Genomic DNA, 14,631 nt, shown 5'->3' on the forward strand with positions numbered 1-14,631 from the left:
CCGACTTCTGGTCGGACGTCGCGTCAGTTGTTTTTACCTTTTTTTTTAATTCTTTTAACTAGAATCGCTTAGAGGGTGTGAGTGCGCTAATTACTACTTTGCTCTACATTCCTTATGATGACTCGCAAGCCGCTCGTTACTACGATCATTTTTGGTAGGTCAGTTGGGCGTTTACTTGAAGGTAGCAAGCCGGCGGATGTGCTCGACTGCTTGCTCGCTATGCAGCTGGTGTATATAGTTATTTTGTTGCTTGCCTGCTGAAATTGTGTGCAGGTAATTCTATCATCTGCTAGAAATTAGGAAAGAAACAAAAAGTTACATTACTACCTATGTATGTATGTGGTTTGTACCAACCAAAATATTAAGCAGGTGAGATATCGACTTGGTGGAGGTATTTAAAAATTTAACTGCAGCTAGCGGACCATATAGCTTGGATTCGGGACGTATGATCACAGAAGTACAGCGAAATCATTCGCCGTACGAATTGATTATGTGATATCGCAGCTGAGCTTCGAAACGTCCCTTGGAGCTACAATAAAGGAGCAGGAGTTGCGTTCCACGGAAGTATTTTTAAGCTAAAATCTCTATACCCATGAAAGCGACAGGGATAGTGCAGAAAATAAATCCGCCAAGTGAACAAACTAACTTATTAGAAAACCCTTATAGATTGTAAGACGGCAATAGGAAGGGTAGCCATATCAAGAACCATCCACCTGCACTGGGTCTCAGCTGGAGTGTGCGATTATTCGCCTTTTTCAAAAAATAGTCCAATTATTGGTTTCCTATTTCCCGGATAAACCGGTTTTATTTTGCGTATTTTCTTTACAGAGGCGCTTACTGTTAGTCAGAAATCATGACCTAATTTACAATATGGCTGCTAAGAAAAGGTGTAGGCTTAATTTAGAAATCAATAAGGCCAAATAGTTCCAAATATATTGGATTTCAAGTAAAACAGAAAGAGAGTTAAAAATTCGCAACAGTCCTTTGTCGGAGAGGAGGCCTTAAAGGAAACGGACAGGCTTAGAAGAAATTGATGTGGATATTTTACTGAGTGGGCGAGGCCGAGATTTCTGGTGGCAGAGATCTAGATACAAGAGTCTTTTCGATGCCCCATTATAGTACGCCATTTTACATTTACTGAGGAGATTCTACAAGAATGAGTTCCCTGAGGTGGAATGCTAACTTATTTATTAACACCGAGCCAAAGCTCCCACACTATCGAATCTTTACGGATGGTTCCACTGGGTCAGAATTTGGTGTCTCTCCCTTTTCTCTTGGTATGCCTTGCTACTCCAAGCAGAACTAAGTACTTGCAATCCTCAAGGCTACGTGCTGAAAAATAAGTGGAGGTGCAGGAGTTTACGTGCTTTTAGTGGCATTCAAGCTGCACTCAAGGCATTGGCCAGTCCTCTAACTACTTTCAGGTTGATTCGGCACTGCAAGTCTCGACTAAACAAATATTTTTAAGATAGACATTTTGGACATACACCCACTTCTATTAGTTACTTCAGCATAGTTGTGTTTCCCAAACTTCTGGAAGATGTCTTATGATTTTTAAACAATTTTCCAGCTGGTATGTATTTTTTGGCGGTATATTCCAAAACACTTTCCTTTGTAATGTTTATGAATTTGCTAAGTTATAGCCACTGAAACGAAAAGCCCTCTACCAAGTGACCGCGTACGTAATTAAGAAATAATCAAATTGGCGCTCAATAATCGTAAAAACTTTATTCTGCTGCTTAATTTTAGCAAAAGCATAATTTTTTTTTTTTACATTTCCCAAAATATCAGCAAACTTCCCAATTCATTCGCACGGGTGCTGCCAACTACATTTATCAGCATTTATGGCATCTACAGAAGTCGACGCTGCAGAACTTAACCCTACAGTTCATATTGCCTCCACCAACACTACCCAAGTGCTTCTTTCATAACTGTTAAGCGCAAAAGTTGAGAATAATTAAACACAGCTGCATCGCAGCACAATAAGTTGTGCATTTATTTATTTAGTTTATTTCAGTAGTACTCAATTTTATTGTTTTTTTGTTGTTGCTTCAATACTTTTGCCGGAAGAGTAACGTAGAAGGCGTACAATAAGTCTACATAAGTACTCGATCTCTAATTGAAGTGTACTTATGAGTAGTTTAATTATACTTCTCAAAATGAGCTGCAGAATGGTGCATATTGAAGGCTTTATTTCGAATTGATTTATTGCCATTATGAAATGGAAATCGTTAATGGAAATGGGGTATGTAGAAGAAAACTCTTACTCCATGTCAATACTTCTCAATTTCGAGCTACACGAATTTTTACATAAATTAGATAAAGAACAGTAAGAGTAAAAGATTTAGTTATGGAAAATTTAATCGTAAGAACATAAAACAAGTAATTTTTAGCAAAAAAAAAACCGACTTCAACTCTCATATAAAAAAAAATTTATATATATATATATCTCGATCCACTGATCGGATCTTAACCAGATTAGTATGGGACCACCTCTGAGACACTACCTTTCCAATGCAAATTATCGAAATCGGTTGACGTGACATACATAAAAAAAATAAAAAAATAAAAAAAATAAAAATAAAAATAAAAAATATTCCGACGAACTGATAACCTCCTCCTTTTTGGGAAGTCGGTTAAAAATTATACCGATTTCACGCTGGCTGTGAGAAGAAAGACGACAGGTGGCCGTACCTCCTGTCATCAAAAAGCATTTAGGGTTTTCTAACCCCGACACGCATGTTATTTTTTTCTATCTCGAAAATGAAGAGGACCTCCTTTATTTGGGTATCTATACGATTAACGCGGTTATTAATGCCAGCCTTGAGACCCAACGAAGAATCATGCCCATGCTGATATACAACAAACACGGTATCCGAGGAGGCGGCGGTTGGAGCATACGATAGAAAGACTTTCTCCGCTCATTATTATTCGCTGGTTGGTGTAAAATCATTATATGCAGCTCCCACGGGAAGAAGAAGCCTACCAAACGTTTGCTTTCAAAATCGGAAATATAAAAGTGTGAACTAGATAAGAGTTGCTAAGTCACGCTGCAGCCAAAGGCTACATGTGCGACAATTAAGCAGTACCGGGGGAAAAAGGAGGGAAAGAGACGTGTTTTCAAAAGGTGACAAAGGGACGTGAGCGCGAAGAGCTTAAGTCGCTGGCAGGAAGAAATATGGCTGAAAAATTATGTCAGAAAATAAGGCAGCGAACAAAAGGTTTTATGAACGGGACTAGTTCTTGTAGGGTTATCGAAGGCGAAATCGGAAATCGAATAGTGGAACTAGTAGATATACATATGTATATACATATGTAGTTAGAAAGTTTCAGAAAATTTCAAAAAATTACGCAAATAAAAAAATATATAAAAGTAAAATCAAGTAAAATAAGTTAAACCATTGAACAGCGAAAACACTTTTTCGTGAAAAGTAAGACTTGGGAAATGAGGTGCACGTTCTTCTAGATTGAGAAAGTGCGAGGGCTCTGGAAACGGTCAGCATTTACTTAGTTCTCTAGTCTCCATTATTTAAGATTTTCAATTCTAGATTTAATCATAAGTCATAGGTCATCAAATTTCCACTGCTGAATTACTTTGGCAAAAACTTGCCCATTGGTGTTATCAAACTACACGAAACTTTCTATGTTAGCAAATTTTAAAGTTGCCGCAGTAGCTGCCGCGCTGAGCAAACTTTAGCTTATTCGATTTAAGTAGCTACCATTCACCAAATGTCCTCTCTTCCATATACATAATAGCCGGTTGTCTTCATTTAGAAGCACACTACTCATACAACCTTAGTTTAGGAAGCAGCGTCATTTCTTTGCTTCGACAACTAAAAATCTTTGTCGTAGAATCATTAGCCACCTGATGTGATTTCATTTGACACGTTAGTGGCAGCAAACATTTAATCTGTCCCTACTCTCTACACCTATCTAATGCCCATGTAAACTGTCGGAAAGACGCCACGCAACAATTAGTGAGCACTAATTTACTTTCGTATTTCCTCTTCTTTCACATATTTGCTGCAAATTCTATTTTTTTCGTCTTGATCGTTTGTTCTTCTACGCGATATCGAATTCAACTTTTTGACTGGAAAAGTGATGTGAACATATGTACGTACAAACATCCACACATAGCCACATTCATACATATTTACACGTGTATGTATGTATGTAAGTATGTAAAGCGCTAATTCCCTAGTCTTTGACCGGCGGTGAAAACTTTTTATTGAATTCAGAAAGTCCTGAAAAGCAAAAAACAAAAGAGGTAGGCAACGGCTAAGCCAGTGGTACACACACACATACATACATATGTATGTAGGTATCAAAATCCATACGCAATTCTTGGCGTTAACGCAAACACAACTAGCTAGCGCAAGTGAAACAAGAAACGCACCATAGTCTACTTACAGGCGCTCGATTCATACATTCGCATACAACGCATCACACCCAACCAAAGTTACTAATCGCATTTCCAACAAATTACGGTGGAAAATTCAACGCAAATGGTCAGCATAGCTTAGCCAGTCGATTGGACTTTTGCTACTTTGAGGCGCAACTTTGACGCTGTTGAGGCAGGTGTGGCAGTGTCTGATTTTTTTTCCTTTACCTGAATTTCTTTTTACTTTCTCTACTATTACACTTTCTTTTCTCCTCTTCCGGTTTCCAATTACTTCAATGCGAACAGCGTGCTTGTGTAAGCTTGTGATTTCCACTTAGGAAGTTGACAGAAAAAAGCGTGAAAAAGTAAAGTTAGCTGTGATTTCTTCACTCTTGCTGTTTTACCTTTTTATTGTTTCTTCTCTTTTATTTTTTTTTCGTTGCATTGTTTCTAACTTGCAAGACAAGGAAATTGAATCAATTAATTAATTTGGAAATTCATGTAGTACTAAAAGGTGGACAATTGACAGGCTGTTGGTAAGTAAGCAGCTGGCGGTACTAGAGGGAGTAGCAAAACCGCTGGGTAGCATGAGGAGTAAGCATAGGAAAGTTCCAAAACAGAATAAAACTCATTTAATCGAAATTTAGTGGGGTTTAGCTTAAACATTTTCTTCTTTTTTTGGCGCAGTAACCGGGTTAGCGTTTTGGCTGAAACAAATAAAGCATCCCGCTACGCTAACTGAAAGCAATTAAAAACGAAAAGTGAAGCCTGTCTTTTCATCACAAAATATTATTTTCTCTTCCTCTGCGCTAAGTTCTCAACTTTCTCATAGGCAATAACTCTTTTTTGACTTTGCCCACTAGAAAATGACTAAGAATTTCGATAGTATTCGTTATTTTTATTAGCATACACCCAGTTAGCACATTTACCAGACAATTTCTGATATCAGACAAGTCGGAATAAAAAGTTGACTATTTAGACAAGTCTTACAGAAATGTCTGGAGAATTTTATTAATTTCCTTATCCGATATGTCTGATCGAATTATGTCCGATTTCAGGCATACACGTCTGATAATTCTTATTTTCCATGATTATTTGGTCAGACAACTGTTAGATTTCTGTCAGAATCGTCAGTAATTAAGTCAGCTACGGTTTTGCAAAAAATAAAAGAGTTTTTTTATTTTATTTTGTTTTCTAGAAGGCGACATAGTTTTTTCTTACACCCACAGTGTTACTGTTAATTATTTAGTATTTAAGGACAACTTTGTCTGTCTGTTTGTGTCTGCATGTGATAAATAAAATATTAACTGAATTGGTTTTTTTTTAATTGACTAATTTCTATCATTGGGTAAAAATATCGTGTTTTTTCTTAAAATTTACAAATTTTCATTATAAGGCCAAAATGACCCAATACATTATAGGAAGGTGTAAATTCCAAACACTGCAGGAAGGTTAAACTCAAAGTTTCTAACTTTGTAACAATTAAAAACAAGTGCATGTCGCTAAAAAAACCGTTGATTTTTGGTAATTTTTTTGTTGACGTTGTTGGGCATTTTCTTCCATATTACGAATGATCGCATGTTATTTCATATGGAAGAAGAGGTGCAACACCGTCAACAAAAAAAAAATAAAATTATTATACTAAAAGTGAATGGGCTATAAAAAATTCTAAAAATACTGAAAAACATGTGACATTTTGATGAACATTTGACGATTTTTTTTAAATTGTTACAATGTTAGAAACATTTTATCTTATGGATTAAGTTTTATGAATTCTGTTGTAGTGTGAACTATATTTAAAAAAAAAAAATCAATAAACCTAAAAAAATGCAAAGAATGGAAAAAATTTGCTGTATGATTTTCACTGATACTCACTCTATCGGCGGTATTTTGACAAAACCTTGTATCTAAGAAATCACTACTACTTCGTATATCGTAAAATGAATTCAAAATAGGTTTTAAAATACTACGAATCATTATATAATATTCTTTTGAAATTAAAAAGTACTTAATCTGTGATATTCAGTAAAAAAAGAGTTTAAAAAATTATTTTCTGTTTTTAATAGAAAGTCTTTTGTAGGATAATGTTGTTTGAGAGTGTTTTGAGGTACGAGGTTTTGCCATAATACCGTCGGTATATAATGAAGTGACTTTCAGTTCCCATGCGTATTCGTTTGTACGAGTATTATGAATGTCACTTAATTATGAAAACTCATACCCTTAAAAGCTATGTATGTATTTCATAATTTTTTTAAATTTTTTCATTCTAGAAATCTAGTTAAGTAATTGCATGTAAATTAAGATGAATATATTTTTTCGAAACGAGAAAATCACGACTTGCATATTTGGAGTAAAATTATTTCCAATGTAGCACTTAATGCCATGGAATTTCCGACAAGGATATCAACCACAATCTTTTTACAGTCGCTTAATAACAAATTCTTGCATACTTTCCGGCGTGCGCACAAACTAGTGCGTATAGGTTTTTGTGAGGAAAAAAAATCTTGCATAGTTGAAAGGGGCAAGCATGCAAGCGCAGAGAGAAAACAACAAACATAAAGAGTCGACCAGCTGCTCCTGCTTGCTGCTAACAATTGTGGCATGCAACCACATAAGCACCTTTGTGCAGCCACAAGAAAAATTATTACGTTTACGTGTCTTTGCACATTTGACTAACAATTTTCTAATGTGCGGCACAGGCAAGTGAGCATGCTTGGTTGGCATGTGCATAAGCATCCCTGCAGAAAAAAATTATCAATTGATAAAAAATTCTATAGAATATATAACTTATAGTTCGCTACAAAATGCTAACTTGAAACTAGTTGACAAATAATGCAGGAGTAATGAAGGAGGTTGTTTTCTTTAAACGCGTTTCTGTTTAAATATCCTGCACTTCGCAAATACTTTTTCGAATTGAGGACAAATAAAAGGAAGATCGAAATTTCACATTATCATTTTGAAGTTATGTCTGACGGAGTGCGAATATGGGACCACCTATAGCAAAATGTGGAAACAAATATGAAATGTAATAAAAAAAACTAAAGTAAAAAAAAAAAATATTTTGTTTTTTCTAATGATATTTTATATCCAAAAGCAGTTAGTTACATCAAATGCAGAGGTAACCTACCCTTGACTATTTCGCGGCCATCGGCATAGAAATATAGTTAGCTTTCGTCAAAGAAAATACACAAATAATAAGTGACTTTTAGCTCCTTCCTAATCAACTTAAAGTTAGCTTATAGCTAGACACATTTCCTGCAGGGATATGTACTGCAAACACAAACACATGCATATATACATACATACATACATACATACATGTGGCGCGTGCAATAAAAAGTGGCAGCGTGTGAAGTTGAGTTGGAGTTGATATGAAAGTTGCGCTGAAGCATATCAGCAAGGCTGCTTGCTTGAGCTCTGCGCCGCTTTACTCTTCGATATCTTGCCGCTTGCAGTTCAGATTCTTTCAAGTGGCAAAAATATGCAATTGCATGCAACTGGTTGATGTCTAAGTGCAAGTGTTTGTTTGCATTTGTTGCACGTATGCATGTAATGGCTGGTTTGCATTTCTGACTTTTTGGCTTACTCGACGGAGCGTTGTTTATGCATTTTTTTATTGCTCTCCCTTTGCAGCCAGCAATGTCACTGTAAATTTCATATTATCCTTGCAGTGTATCCTTTAAGGATTATTGCAATTGTATGCTAAATTTCAAATGTTCTTTCCTCTGTGTTCGTCTGTGTAGGAGAGCTCACATGTGGCTAACAAACAAATTCTGTTTGTATACATTGGCTGGCACATAAATGCGCTTGTGGCATGTGGCATGTGGCATTATGCATATTTACTAGATTGCGGCTTATTGGCTATAGAACAAAGCATAAAGTGGCATAAAATTGTGCAGTTTAAAATCAAGAAAAAAATAAAGTTTGTGAATTTGTATTGGCCGGTCAGGCTTTGTGGCAAATTGTTGGGAATTTCACAAGAAAATAATTTATTTCTTAAAGTTTTCGCAATGGCTTAAAAGATAAGGACTTGATACGCTGGATGTGCAAGTGAGAAAGGAAATTAAAAAAATGTATATCAGTGTGGAAGGGCACTGCAGCACCTGTAAGTCTCTCTACCGTAACACACAGAATACTTAAAATACTACGGCAGGCCGGTTTTAAAAGTACCAAGAAAATGTTGAATGCTGTTTATGGTACCTTCGTGGTGGCCTTCATCTCTTCCGTAAAAAAGTAAGGAGCAACACTCTGAGTAAAAAAATATAAAAATTGTTATCGTTTTTTCATCGGAAATATTAAATTTATTATATTGCACTATAGGGAAAATCTAAAGTTATGAAATGACATTTTCCCAAGATATTTTAATTTTTATGAAAAATATAATGTTAACAGATAAATAATCTACAAAGAAATATTGGCAGTCAAATATAAAACTGGTTCAAATAAGCCCTCTCCGTCTTTCTACATAGTTTTTAACCAAATATTTCAGTTCCGCAATGGCTCGCCACATGGTTGGGTGATCGCATCTCGCGCTTGGATTGCGTCGATCTCGATGCCCTAAATCGAAAGATCCTCTAAAATCGCACATAGCGTCTTACAAAAAACGGGTCTTACTCACTAGAGTTACAACTTTTTTTACTTCTTACGATCTAAACACAAGCGAATTTACATTGCGAATTAAAGCCTATTCACACACACCCCAGCAAAAAATCGGTAATCGCTTTTAGTGGTAACGTGTTCTAGAAGGCATAGCGTTGTAATGCCTTGGAATTTTTTCGCTTCTTTTAGGCATTCTCGGTAATGCAAAGTAGAATGTCTTACAATATTTCATTTATTTCGCTTCTTTGTTTCATCTTGGGGAATGCAAAGCAGAGTGTCCCACAATATTTTATTTTTTTCGCTTCTTTGCTTCATTTCAGGGCATGCAAAGTAGAATATCCTACAATATTTTTTTTATTTCGCTTCTTTGCTTCATTTCGGGGAATGCAAAGTAGAATACTGCATCGTAGTCAGCTGAAAAATAGAATGAATATCCAAAAATTCTTTTTCTACCGTTACTTTCTGTGGAAATTTGTCTCGCATAAAAATCATGTTTAAAGCTCGGAACACTTTGACGACTGCAACTTCACGACGTAACGACAGCGACATCATTTTGTCGACAAATGTCACCTTGAAGCCAGCTTCTTAAACATTTTGAAGACCTCAGCGACATAGCAAACAGCTGATTTTAAAGTTTGACATTTTGGTATATTTATTTCACAAATTGTGTATTTTTATTTAAATAAATAAGAAAAACATGAACAATCAAGAATATGTGATTAATTTTGCGACAATTTAATTTTGCAGCACTACATCTACTCATTGTCGCCGGCAAAATTAGAAATAGATTTAATTTGGCGACGTCGACAATTGCAGTCCTGCAGCCAAGATGTCGTGCTGTCGTCAAAATAATTGTGTCCGTAAGAACGTGTGTATTTAAAATTTGACAGATGCTGCTTGTCGCTTGCTGTCGTCAAAGTGTTCCGAGCTTAACTTTGTTCAATTTGCAGCGAAGTTGAAGTCAGTCAATGAAGTGAAGTACATGAGTGAGGAAGTACAATTTTAAGCTTAGTTAAATATGCATGTATGTAAATACCGATTTTTAAGTAAAATCTAAATACCCAAATACATACATATGTTTGTATAAAAACTGGTTTATAAAAATTTTAATTAATTTGAATCTTTTAAGACATTTTCTGATTTAATATAAATAAGTATGTACTCATCTGGGCATTATACATTAGTTTCTCTGTAAGGCATTCTTTGTTCGCTTCTCTGGATTCTGTTTATCCATGCGTTCTCCCTTCGTTTAAAGGTAATGCTGCGGGTAAGGGCTTACTGCCAATGACATGCCCATGTTAAAATAAGGCCTTCCTGAAGCGAAAGGGTAAGCGATTCCCATCGCCTAGCTCGTTTCCACTTTCGCTTCTGTGGTAATGGTGTTTTTTGCTGGGACAGGTACGTGCCTACAATCCTACAATACTGTTTTTAAAAAAAGTTTTCCTATTCACACACCCCAAGTAAATACTAGAAATGTTAAACCGGAAACGATTTGGTCTTTCTAACCACAAAGTCGCCAATCTACAAATATATGTAAATAAGCAGCCACAAGAAGTCATGTCACTGCCTGATGACAGCATCAGCTATAAACAGTAAGAAAACAACTTTGTATGTATTTTTACGCAACTGGATGCTATCGCATGGTCAATTTATGTAAACAAACCATAATTAAGAAACAGTTTAGAAATAAGAAAATTGCCATACATATGTACATTGATGCGGATATACTTATGCACGTATGTATATATAAATACTAACGCTAAAATAACGGGAAACATATGTGCATATATATACATATCGTCGTTTAAAGTACAAAACCGCGTGAGTATGAGTTAAAACACTTCTTTTAACCGAATTCAAAAAAAGGAGGAGGTGATCAGTTCGTCGGAATATATTCTTCTTTTTATGTATGTCATTGCATAGCTTTGGACCATGTTAATCGATTTCGATAACTTTTCATCGGAGAGGTGGTACCTCAAGGGTGGTCCTATATTTTATTTTGTTTAGATCCGATAATTGGATCGTGAAGAAATTAACGATTATCTTAAATTTTTTATATGAGAATCGAAGTCGGTTTTTTGTTTTGCTTAAAAATTACTTGTTTATAAAGCAATCGCATTTGTGGCTAGTATATTCCAGGACGAATGGACAAGGATTGAGGCAAGAGCTTGTGTGAGCAAATCCAATTTTTGGCAGCATATGTCAGTTGTGCGCTTTTGTACTCTAAACGACGATATGTAAATACTTGCATTTGTACAGACGTGTGTGTATACACTAGGGTGGTCCAAAAATGCATGTGAAAAATTAAATTGCGATTTTTTTGCTCTCACCCCCTAGGATTGCTCTATATCGAAAAAAGTATACCCCTATTTTTTTATTTTGAAATCAAAAAATATTTAGAGGTCGCTCAAAGCGCCTTAAAGTTTTCCTTGCACATATTTTATATGGGGAAATAGCAACTTTTCGTAGAAATGGTATAGAATAGTTAAAAATCTATATTTTTCTACCAGACAACTCTATTCTCTGATTCTGATTCCCAATAATAATACCCAATTGTTTATTTAACCATTTTTTCATTGCAACTATAATTTATAGGTCTGCCAAAAACCCCGAAAAATTCAATGGGGCGACAAGTAAAAAGTCGTTAGTATTAAAAAATGGTTAAATAGATAATTGGGTATTATTATTGAACGTCTCCTGAAGAGAACAAGAGTTTCCCGAACGAAAAATATTGAATTTCAAGAATTCTATACCATTTCGACGAAAAATGTATTTTTCCCATATAAAAATACATGTACAACTTTGAGCGCTTTGAGCGACCTTTAAATATTTTTTGATTTCAAAATAAAAAATAGGGGTACACTTTTTTTGATATAGAACAATCGTAAGGGGTGAAAGCATTACATTTCCGACTTTACTGTTTCTGGACCACCCTAGTATACATGCATATATGTATGTATTTGTCGAGTCTTGCAAAAATGTCGATGGGCTGATAATATTGTAAAGTGAAGTGACAACAAGAACTGTAGAGAGAGGATAGAGCTTTCACAGGGCTGTTAAAGAAAGAAGTACTTCACCAAGCAAAGTAAAGTTAAGATTTTGATGACTATCTCTCCATTGCTTTTGTTTGCTTGTATGCCCAAATAGCTACGCCTAACTTAGTTAACCTACATAAATAGACTTTTAGGCGCTCAAGAGTGAAAAACTGAGATGCGAAGATTGAGTAGATATTAAGAAAATTGCTGACAGAATTTGCTTGGTTGCGTCAGTGGGCTCTATGATGGCATTAAAAGAAGTTGGAGGAGAATTGTGTGAGAATAACTACAGACAAACGAAGGCCACTCACAAATGGCAATCAATGCGTTGGCTAAGCCGTGCGTCCAGTTGCGCTTGTATATATAGAGCGGTGCTGTGCTAGTGGACGCAGCCTTGGCAAATCTCGTAAATGCTAAATAGAATAGTAACTACTAAATAAATCCCAGTGGGTTAAGTCGGAGCCTAAACTGCCATAAACAGAATGAAACGGAAAGATGAGCTTGTAAATGCCGGCAAATAGGTCAGTGCGGCAAACTGGCGAAGTGAACGAGTGGTGTGTCCGTTTGCATTTGCTTAGATGTGAACGAAAGCCTGCAAATGAATCGGACTCGATTTGTAAGCAAATAAAGAAATTAACATGTGGAGTGATGACGATGGTCATTACGGCGTCAGCAGCAGCAACGGTGGCGCGACTCTTCAGCAGCAATTGGCCATTAGATAGGATAATAGGCGATTGCTTATAGCATCTCCTTTTTTGTAGCGAGAATATGTATGAAAGTATGTACATAGATACATACATATGTACATACATAATAGGTCTGCGTTGTGTGATAGCGCTTCACTGAAGTGCTGTGATTACACACCAGCATAACACATTTTTACGCAAATTTGTTTGTTGGCTAACAATAAATTGTAATGAAATCAGCGAAATCCCCAGCAAATTGCTAAAAGTCCGAAAGCTAATAACTTCATTAGGATTGTGTAATGGCGTCCGGGTTGGCCATTTTGGTTGGTAGCTACTGGGAATCAGGCCAATGGACGCTTGTACTTTGGAATGTAGAGGGGCTGAAAAGAGATTTTTTTATGGGCTTCCGCCTGTGGAATAAGGAACTTAAAGGAATTTTGCAAAACAATATTTTTTTTTTTACTGTGAACCACAAGGATTAGAGCTTCTAAGTAAATCTGTTCGAATCGCATTATATTGTTTCACATGGCCACAAGAGCTTTGAATTTTGTATATTGTTTAAAGAAATTGCTGTAAGTAATTTATCGATGCATGCTTTTTTCATATCTGAAAGTCGGGAATATATTTTTTTTTATTTTTCAATGGAAGAGTTTTCCACGTGGCGTGTCCCAAACCCAGCGCACAACCCATTGCTGGGAAGGGAGTAGGGTCTTGACCGACAGACAGTTCAATTGAAATAATTTGAGGTCTGTCAGGGTGGATTCTTAATTTGCATTAGTGAATATTTCATAGAAATCAACGCTGCCACCTATCAAGGATGTTAAATTCACACACTGATTCAATCCAGAAACAAAGCCTATAACAAAATTTTTTTATTAACTCTGCTGTTTAATTAATTTAAAATCAAAGTCTTCCTAAATTTACCACCTTCTTTCTAGATTAACTCTTAAGCTCTGCAGCTTTCTCCTAATTTCTAACATCTTACTAATCATCGTTGGCTAACTTTCTAAAGCCTCAATCAGCCCCAATTATCTGTTTCATTATTGCAGTTTTTCCATTCACATATATATACATACATACACCAATGAAATTTGTTTTTAGTGAAAATGCTAAAATTCTATGTAAGTATAAATATACGTTTGTGCCTATACATATACTAAGTTTGATTTTATTGCGAACTTTCTCTTGCACAGTGAAATAGTTTTCCGAGAATTTCTTCATCAATTACATTGGTATTACTTAAACGAAGAAAAGTTTTGTAAAACTTTAAAATCCGCAAACAGACACAGCAAAACAAACGAGTCTTCGTGTGTGGACCGGCAGTAATACTTTTTATATCACTTGGCAAACAAAAGTGCGCGCAATGCAAAGGATATCCTCTACACATGCACATTTGTACTACATACATACATACATACATGCATACATATATACATGCAGATGGGAAAGTGAGTTCGAAAGTGAATATACCACTTCAGAGGTAAATACAAAAAAAAAAATATATATAAAACTTAACACTGGTCTTAAGCTGCTTCTGGGTTAAATTTCCGGTGCACACGCTACAAAAAAGGGAAACAGCAGAGAGACAAAAAGTCGCAATTTTGAAGCGAGCTTAAAACGAGAGGGAAAAGACGAAGTGTCGAAGCTTAAGGGGGGCTGGCTGCCTTGTTGGTGAGGGGGGAATTGATTTAAATTGTAAAGCATTGTTTTAGTGCTTAGAGTAAGAGGTTTTGTTAAGTTCAAAAAGTATGAATTTATATTGGGTTTTTGGCGTTTGAGCTATTGCGTAATTGAACACCAAAGTATGCAGCCAACAAAGGGATTACAAGTTATTTTTTTTTATTGAGTACATACTTTCATCAGCTTGCCTGAGAAAAAGTGGTTACCAAGTTGGTTGCATCGGTTCGGGTTTGTCGGGGTTGAATGCTGG

The sequence above is a fragment of the Rhagoletis pomonella genome, unplaced genomic scaffold (genome assembly GCF_013731165.1).
Source record: "Rhagoletis pomonella isolate Grant_MI unplaced genomic scaffold, Rhpom_1.0 Rhpom_scaffold_00005, whole genome shotgun sequence".
NCBI lineage: Eukaryota > Metazoa > Arthropoda > Insecta > Diptera > Tephritidae > Rhagoletis > Rhagoletis pomonella.